This window comes from Aristolochia californica, unplaced genomic scaffold (assembly GCF_029961685.1).
Source record: "Aristolochia californica isolate CCGP_79_NKW_82.1479 unplaced genomic scaffold, dmAriCali1.0.hap1 SCAF_9, whole genome shotgun sequence".
In the NCBI taxonomy this organism is placed as follows: domain Eukaryota; kingdom Viridiplantae; phylum Streptophyta; class Magnoliopsida; order Piperales; family Aristolochiaceae; genus Aristolochia; species Aristolochia californica.
Window position 1 is genome coordinate 22,034,006 of NW_027182290.1, and position 9,575 is coordinate 22,043,580.

Below are 9,575 nucleotides of genomic sequence, written 5' to 3' on the forward strand. Positions count from 1 at the left end.
AAATGACCAATCGATCCAAACCATTTAAAGAAAATAAAAAACGCTCATTAAATTCTCAAGTGAACGTGCGGTGGAATATTTAACCGAGTCAAACAAGACATTATTTTCCTATTTACAAAAAGCAGACCTAACAAACATAGATGATTGCAAAGTTATTTATCATGCGTAACGGGCTATATTTTTGTACGGAATGAATTATGGATTGGGAGTCAACACTCAGTTAAAAATCCCCTACCTCCCCCTTTTACTGATGATTGCAAACCCACTATATAAAAACTAAAAAGTATTTAAAATCCCTAAAATTTACTAACATTTTTTGGAATTATCTCTCTCTTCATTTGTGCATTCTGCATTTCCATTTTAGATGTATATTTTTTTCTCAAATCAAAACTTGAGTTTTCACTTTTCCCTACATCTCGTAAACAAAAGAGAGATAAAAGGCAAATAGATCACGACGAAATGAAAAATTTAGAGTTTGTGTATGAAAAAAATTTAAAGCAATCACAATTTTAAGTAAAGAAAATTTATTCACACACCACAAATGAACACAAAAGTTTTGTTATCCAAGTTTGGGAAATTCCACTAGTTAAACCCCGACTGCTTGGAATTTTATAAGAAAGAGATTTTTCTACGCATGTTTTAAAAAATTGATATGCATGCTTGAAAAATGTTAAAGATGAAAATGACCAATGGATCCAAACCTTTTAAAGAGAATAAAAAACACTCATTAAATTCTAAAGTGAACATGCGGTGGGATATTTACCCGAGTCAAACAAGACATTATTTTGCCCATTTACAAAAACCAGACCTAACGATCATAGATGATTGTAAAGTTATTTATCATGCATAATGGGCTATATTTTTGTACGGAATGAATTATGGATTGGGAGTCAACACAATTAAAAATCCCCCGCCTCCCTCTTTTACCGACAATTGAAAAACCTAATATAAAGAAACTAAAAAGTGTTTAAAATCCCTAAAATTTACTAAAATGTTTTGGAATTATCTCTTTCTTCATTTATGCATTCTGTATTTCCATTTTAGATGTATACACTTTTTTTAAATCAAAACTTGAGTTTTCACTTTTCTCTTCATCTCGTAAACAAAAGAGAGATAAAAGACAAATAGATCACAACGAAATGAAAATTTTAGAGTTTGTGAATGGAAAAAATTTAAAGCAATCACAAATGTAAGTAAAGAAAATTTATTCACACACCACAAATGAACACAAAAGTTTTGTTATCCAAGTTTGGGAAATTCCACTAGTTCAACCCCAATAGCTTGGAATTTTATAAGAAAGAGATTTTTCAACACATGTTTCAAAAAATGGATATGCATGCTTGAATTATGTGAAAGATGAAATGACCTATGGATACAAACTTTTTAAAGAGAAAAACAAACGCTCATTAAATTCTCAAGTAAACGTGCGGTGGGATATTTTCCCAAGTCAAACAAGCCATTATTTTGCCCATTTACAAAAAGTTGACCTAACGATCATAGATGGTTGTAAAGTGATTAATCATGCGTAATGGGTAATATTTTTGTAAGGAATGACTTATGGATTGGGAGTCTACACTCAGTTAAAAATCCTCGGCCTCCCCCTTTTCCCGACGATCTCAAAACCTAATATATACAAACTAAAAAGAATTTACACTCCCTAAAAATTACAGACACTTTTGGAATTATCTCTCGCTATATTTGTGCATTGTGCATTTCCATTTTAGATGTATACTTTTTTCTTAAATCAAAACTTGAGTTTTCACTTTTCCCTTCATCTCGTAAACAAAAAAGATATAAAAGGCAAATAGATCATAACAAAATCAAAATTTTAGAGTTTATGTATGGAAAAAATTTAAATTAATAACTGATGTGAATAAAAAAATTTATTCACACACCACAAACGAACAAAAAAAAATTTTTTATCCAAGTTTGGGAAATTCCACTAGTTCAACCCCAATAGCTTGGAATTTTATACGAAATAGATTTGTCTACACAAGTTTTAAAAAATGGATATGCATGCTTGAAACATGTTAAATATGAAAAAGACCTATACATCCAAACTTTTTAAAGAGAATAACAAACGCTGGTTAAATTTTAAAGTGAACGTACGGTGGGATATTTACCCGTGTCGAACAAGCCATAATTTTTCCCATTTAAAAAAAGCTAACTTAACGATAATAGATGAATGTAAAGTGAGTTATCTTGCGTTATTTTTGTAGGGAATGACTTATGGATTGGGAGTCAACACTCAGTTAAAAATCCCCCGCCTCCCCCTTTTGCAGACGATTGCAAAACCTAATATATAAAAACTAAAAAGAGTTTACAATCCCTAAAACTTACAAACACTTTTATGAATTATATCTCTCTACATTTGTGCATTGTGAATTTTTATTTAAGATGCATACTTTTTTCTTAAATCAAAACTTGAGTTTTCACTTTTCCCTTCATCTTGTAAAGAAAAAAGAGATAAAAGGCAAATAGATCACAACGAAATAAAAATTTTAGAGTTTATGTAGGGATAAACTTTAAAGCAATAACAAATGTAAGTAATGAAAATTTATTCACACACCACAAATGAACACAAAAGTTTTGTAATCGAAGTTTGGGAAATTCCATTTGTTCAACCCCAATAGCTTGAAATTTTATAAGAAAGAGATTTTTCTACACATGTTTTAAAAAATGGATATGCATGCTCGAAACATGTTAAAGATGCAAATGACCTATGGATCCAAACATTTTAAAGAGAATAACAAACGCTCATTAAATTCTCAAGTGAATGTGCGATGGAATATTTACCCGAGTCAAACAAGCCTTTATTTTGCCCATTTACAAAAAACTGACCTAACCATCATAGATGATTGTAAAGTGATTTATTAGGCGTAACATGCTATATTTTTGTAAGAAATTACTTATGGATTAGGAGTCAACACTCAGTTAAAAAACCTCAGCCTCCCCCTTTTCCCGACGATTGCAAAACCAAATATATAAAAACAAAAAAAAGTTTACAATCCCTAAAAATTACAGACACTTTTATGAATTATCTCTCTCTACATTTGCGCATTGTGCAATTCCATTTTAGATATATACTTTTTTCTTAAATCAAAACTTGAGTTTTCACTTTTCCCTTCATCTCGTAAACAAAAAAGAGATAAAAGGCAAATAGATCATAACGAAATGAAAATTTTAGAGTTTATATATGGAAAACATTTAAAGCAATAACAATTGTAATTTAAGAAAATTTATTCACGCACCACAAATGAACACAAAAGTTTTGTTTTCCAAGTTTGGGACATTCTACTAGTTCAACCCCAATAGCTTGAAATTTTATTAGAAAGAGATTTTTCTACAAATATTTTAAAAAATGGATATGCATGCGTAAAACATGTTCAAGATGCAAAAGACCTATGGATCATAACCTTTTAAAGAGAATAAAAAACGCTCATTAAATTCTCAAGTGAATGTGCAGTGGGATATTTACCTGATTCAAACAAGCCATTATTTTGCCAATTTACAAAAAGTTGACCTAACGATCGTAGATGACTGTAAAGTGATTTATAATGCGTAATGGGCTATATTTTTTATGGAATGACTTATGGATTGGGAGTCAACACTCAGTTAAAAATCCCCCACCTCCTCTTTTTCCCGACATTTGCAAAACCAAATATATAAAAATAAAAAGAGTTTACAATCCCTAAAAATTACTGACACTTTTTGGAATTATCTCTCTCTACATTTGTGCATTGTACATTTCTGTTTTAGATGTATACTATTTTCTAAAATCAAAACTTTAGTTTTCACTTTTCCCTTCATCTCGAAAACAAAAAACAGATTAATGGCAAATAGATCACAACAAAATAATAAATTTAGAGTTGATGTATGGAAAAAATTTAAAGCAATAACAAATATAACGAAAGAAAATTTATTCACACACCACAAATGAACACAAAAGTTTTGTTATCCAAGTTTGGGAAATTCCACTAGTCCAATAGCTTGGAATTTTGTAAGAAAGAGATTTTTCTACACATATTTTAAAAAATGGATATGCATACTTGAAGCATGTTAAAAATGCAAATGACCTCTGGATCCAAACCTTTTAAAGAAAATAACAAACGCTCATTAAATTCTCAAGTGAACGTGCGGTGGGACATTTACCTGAGTCAAAAAAGCCATTATTTTTCCCATTTACAAAAAGCAGAGCTAACGATCATGGATGATTGTAAAGTGATTTATCTTGAGTAACCAGCAATATTATTTTTAAGGAATGACTTATGGATTGGGAGTCAACACTCAGTTAAAAATTCCCCGCCTCCCCCTTTTCCCGGCTATTGCGAAACATAATATATAAAAACTAAAAAAAGTTTACAAACCCTAAAATAACAAACACTTTTTGGAATTATCTCTCTCTACATCTCTACATTGTGCATTTCCATTTTAGATGTATACTTTTTGCTTAAATCTAAAATTGAGTTTTCATTTTTTTTTCAACTCAGAAACATAAAAGAGATAAAAGGCAAATAGATCACAACGAAATTAAAATTTTAGAGTTTATGTATGGAAAAAATTTAAAGAAATAAAAAATGTACATAAATAAAATTTATTCACACACCACAAATGAACACAAAAGTTTTGTTAGCCATGTTTGGGAAATTCCACTAGTTCAACCCCAATAGCTTGGAATTTTATAAGAAAGAGATTTTTCTACACATGTTTTAAAAAATGGATATGCATGTTTGAAACATTTTAAAGATGCAAAAGACCTATGGATCCAAAACTTTTGAAGAGAATAACAAACGCCCATTAAATACTCAAGTGAACATGCGGTGAATATTTACCCAAGTCAAACATGCCATTATTCGCCCATTTACAAAAAGCTGACCTAACGATCATAGATGATTGTAAAGTGATTTATCATATTTAATGGGCTATATTTTTGTAAGGAATGACTTATGGATTAGGAGTCAACACTCAGTTATAAATTTTACTTTCTATATTTGATTTTTCTTTATATATTTCATTTTACTCTCTAATTTTCATCTTTCTTTCTATATTTCATATTTGTTTTCTATATTTCTTCTTTTCTTATATATTTCATTTTAAATTCTATGTTACATCTTACTTTCTATATTTCATTTTTCTTTCTATATTTTATTTTACTTTCTTTATTTCGTCTTTCTTTATATATTTCGACTTTCTATCTATTTTTCATCTTTTTTTCTAAATTTCAACTTTCCTTCTATTTTTCATTTTACTCTCAATATTTCATCTTTCTTTATATTTTTAATTTTCCTTTAAGTATTTCATCTTTCTTTCTATATTTCATTTTACTTTCTATTGTTCATCTTTCTTTCTATATTTCTTTTTACTTTCTTTATTTCATTTTGCTTTCTATATATAGTCTTTCTTTCTATATTTTATTTATTTTTTATAGTTCACCTTTCTTTCTATTTTTAATTTTACTTTCTATATTTCATCTTTCTTTCTATATTTCATTTTACTTTCTATATTTCTTCTTTCTTTCTATATTTCATTTAATTTTCTATATTTCATCTTTCTTTCTATATTTCATTTTTCTTTCAATATTTCATCTTTCTTTCTATATTTCATTTTTCTTTCAATATTTCATCTTTCTTTCTATATTTCATTTTTCTTTCTATATTTCATCATTCGTTCCATATTTCATTTTTCTTTCTACATTTCATTTTACTTTCTATATTTCATCTCTCTTTCTTTATTTCATTTTACTTTCTATATTTTAATTTTCTTTCAATATTTCATTTTACTTTCTACATTTCACCTTTCTTTCTATATTTCATTTTACTTTCTATATTTCATATTTCTTTACTCATTTTATTTTACTTTCTATATTTCATCTTTGTTTCTATATTTAATTTTACTTTCTATATTTCTTTTTTTATCTATATTTCATTTTACTTTCTATATTCCATCTTTGTTTATATATTTCATTTTTCTTAATAGAAAGAAAGACGAAATATAGAAATAAAGGTAAAATATAGAAAAACATCGAGATATAGAAAGAAAGACGAAATATTCAAAGAAAGACAAAATATACAACAAAAGGAAAATATAGAAAGAAAGACAAAATACAGAAAGTAAGATGAAATATAGAAAGAAAAGGAGAAATACAGAAAGGAAAGCTGAATTATAGAAAGAAAGACGATCTATAGAAAGAAAGTAAATATAGAAATAAAGGCAAAAAACATAATGAAAAGGCAAAATATAGAACGAAAGATGAAATATGGAAATCTTTCCTTCTTCTTCTATTTTTTTCTCCTTTCTTTATATATTTTGTCTTTCTTTCTTTCTTCTTTCTTTATTTTTTTCTATGTTTCTTTGTCTTATCTTCTATCTTTTTTTCTTTTTTTCTGTCTTTCTTTCTTTGTTTCTTCTTTATTTCTTTCTTCTTTCTTTCATAATTCTTCCTTCATGTTTCTTACTTTATATCTTTCTTAATTTTTCGTTCTTTCTTCATCTTTCTTTATATTTCTTTCTTTCTTTCTTGTTTCTTTCTCTCTTGATTCTTTCTTTATATTGTGAAGAAGGAAGATTGACAGAAGGCAAGTAAAAGGTGAAACAGGCAGAGAATAACTTTAAATTTATTCACAATATTATTCACAATATCATAAAAGTACTTACAATAAACGCCAAATAAGAAAAGCACACGAGTAGGCAACCTTGAAGACAAAGGGGAAGGTTTTTTCCAGTGATGCCTTGTCTAAAGAAACTAACTCCTTATATAGACGGAGTGAATTAATGTGGATTTGAACATATTTGAAATCCACCACTAAAACAAAAAGTAACCTCTATGATTGAGGTGGTGAGTCAATATCTCTATAATTGAGATGCTTGGATGAGTCATCATCTTTATCTTTATCATTCTTTTGATCTCCCTGATTGAGATTGGAAAGAGACATTTGATGGGCTTGGTCCCAAAGCATCTTTTGCTGACGAAGAGCCTTTACTCTTATCCGATGCAGGCGGCTACTGGCGGCATCCCATGAGTGAGACTTTATGGAAAATGGCCAACCAAATATACTATAGGAGCCTTGATTGATGTGACAAATAGGCCAGTTGTGGGCCGGAGGATAAGATTTCCTCTATAGCTTTTGGACGGACTTGGCCGACGAATCTGGAACAGATTTATCTGTCATAGTCATATCCTGCAAAATTATTTCTTTTTAGATGTTGCCTTGAATGCTTGCAACATAAGATTAATATATTCTTCCGGATCCTCATCAGGTGGCTGACTATCCGGTAAAGAGTCTTGAGCATTATCATCTTGCTCAGTGCTATTGTAATCAATATCTTCATCATCTTCAGCAATAGAAGGTTCAGATACGGACATGTTGTCGTCTGCTGGATGGTGAGAAGAAGTGCCTTCATTGCACTGAGTGACCATAGAATCCTTCATTGATTCTAATAATTTTTGCATAATATCCTTTTCCGAGATATTCGGAATCAAACTCTTCAATTGAGTTTTAAAACTTGCAAATAAATTTTCAGAGTCATAATGGACTTCTGGGATGCGATGCAATCCAAGATTGTTTTAATTCTGTATGATAGCAGACTTAATTTCTGCAACTTTGGTATCAATATTGGGAAAATTTTTCCACCATCGAACATGAAAAGTTCGTAATAATACTGGTAGGCTTTTATCATTAAAGCCTGTAGTACAATCCCATCTCCAAATCCATGGTAAAGAAAATACCATAAAGAAGATAAGACTGTCCCAATTCTTTCGTGGTTTTTCATAACCCAGAGCTTTAAGCTCAGGACTGGATTGAGTCCATTTACTAAAACAAGCCTTAATGGGCTCAGGTAATATTGAAATGGGTGGCCCAAATTTGATCCACCATGCAAATACCCAACTAGGTAGAGGTAATGACCTCTGAAAAACATTCTTTTCCCATTGGAAAAACCATGAATGCCTATGGGAAGGATTTTGGTAATAAAAGGTATTATACCAAGAATCCATATAATCCCAATAATTAAATTCCTTATCATTAGGAAGATTAGCTGCTTTAGCCAAATCAAATTTTCCCCAAGTTGAGGGATGCATGAATCTTTGTATTGTACATTTACTGTACGCTCTTGGGCTATCCCATTTAGCCACATTTGTCAGTGTATGATGCACTGATATAGAATTTAGATGAACCAAAATAGATTCAAAGGAATACCATCGTTTTCCTGCACGGATGGGACAGTAGGCTTCTCCAAGCCATTTCTGTAACATCTCCCAGGAATCCAATGTACCCTCAAGATCCTCTTTATTGAGGAGTAGAATGATCTCCGTATCCGGAAGAGTAATATACTCTGGTTCTACTTCAAGTGTCTCTATATATGACACTGGGGCTTTGCCCTTCTTGTCTGAGGAATTTCCTCTTTCTGGATTCTTTCAGCCTCGGCCTCTTGATTGTTGATTTCCAAGTCCTCTCATTGGGAGTGGATTTCCCCTTGTGGGGTTATACATGATTTTGACCCTGGAGAAATTCACGGGTTAGAAAATCAGGTAAGGAGTTCAATTCTCCTTTGATATGTTCTATATCAAAATCAAAGGCGCTTAATTCCGCCTGCCATCTGGCAAAGATTTGTTTGGAAGTAAGATTCTTCACATCCTTCTTAAGAATCGATTTGGCTGTTGAACAATCAACTCTTAAAAGGAATTTTTGATTTAATAAATCATCCTGAAATTTATGAATGTACTTAATTATTGCCAATAGTTTTTGTTTAACAGTGGAATAATTAAGCTGTGCATCATGCCAATTTCCAGAGGTAAATCGAACAAGTTCTTCTTTACCAGAGGGATTTCTTTGTTTTAAGATACCACCATAGCCTATATGGGAAGCATCAGTCTCTACTACCTTCGGATAAGAAGGATTAGTGAGGTTAAGACAAGGAAGTTGTTTAACCTTACTCTTGATTAGTTGGACTGCCTGGGTATGGTTGGTAGTCCAAGGCTCAGGATTCTTTCTGAGTCTTTTGTGCAATATTGCAGAATCTTGTGCAAGATGAGGATAATAATCTGCAATATAATTGAGACTTCCTAGAAATCTCTGAAGTTGAGTTTTCTCCAGTAATTCATCCGGGAACTTAGAGGCAAACTCAATGCTTCTATCAATGGGAACTATTTTTCCCTTGTGAATATTGTGACCTAAAAATCTAACAGAGGTCTGAAACAATTTCATTTTCGGTGCCGATATCACCAACCCATGTTTTCTAATAACTGATGTGAAAACATGTAAATGCTTAAAATGAGCATCAATAGATTCTGAATAGACAATTATATCATCAATATAAACAATGGTAAATTCAGAATAAGGAGCAAATATATCATTCATGATATTTTGAAATTCAGATGGAGCATTTTTCAAACCGAAAGGCATAACATTCCATTCAAAGTGACCAAACGGGACAGTGAATGCAGTTTTATATTTATCCTTTTCATTAATTTGAATTTGCCAATATCCAGATTTCAAATCAAATTTGGAAAAAATTTTAGCAGAAAACAATCTGTCTAATAAATCTTTCTTTCTTCCTCTCTTCTTCTTTCTAACTTG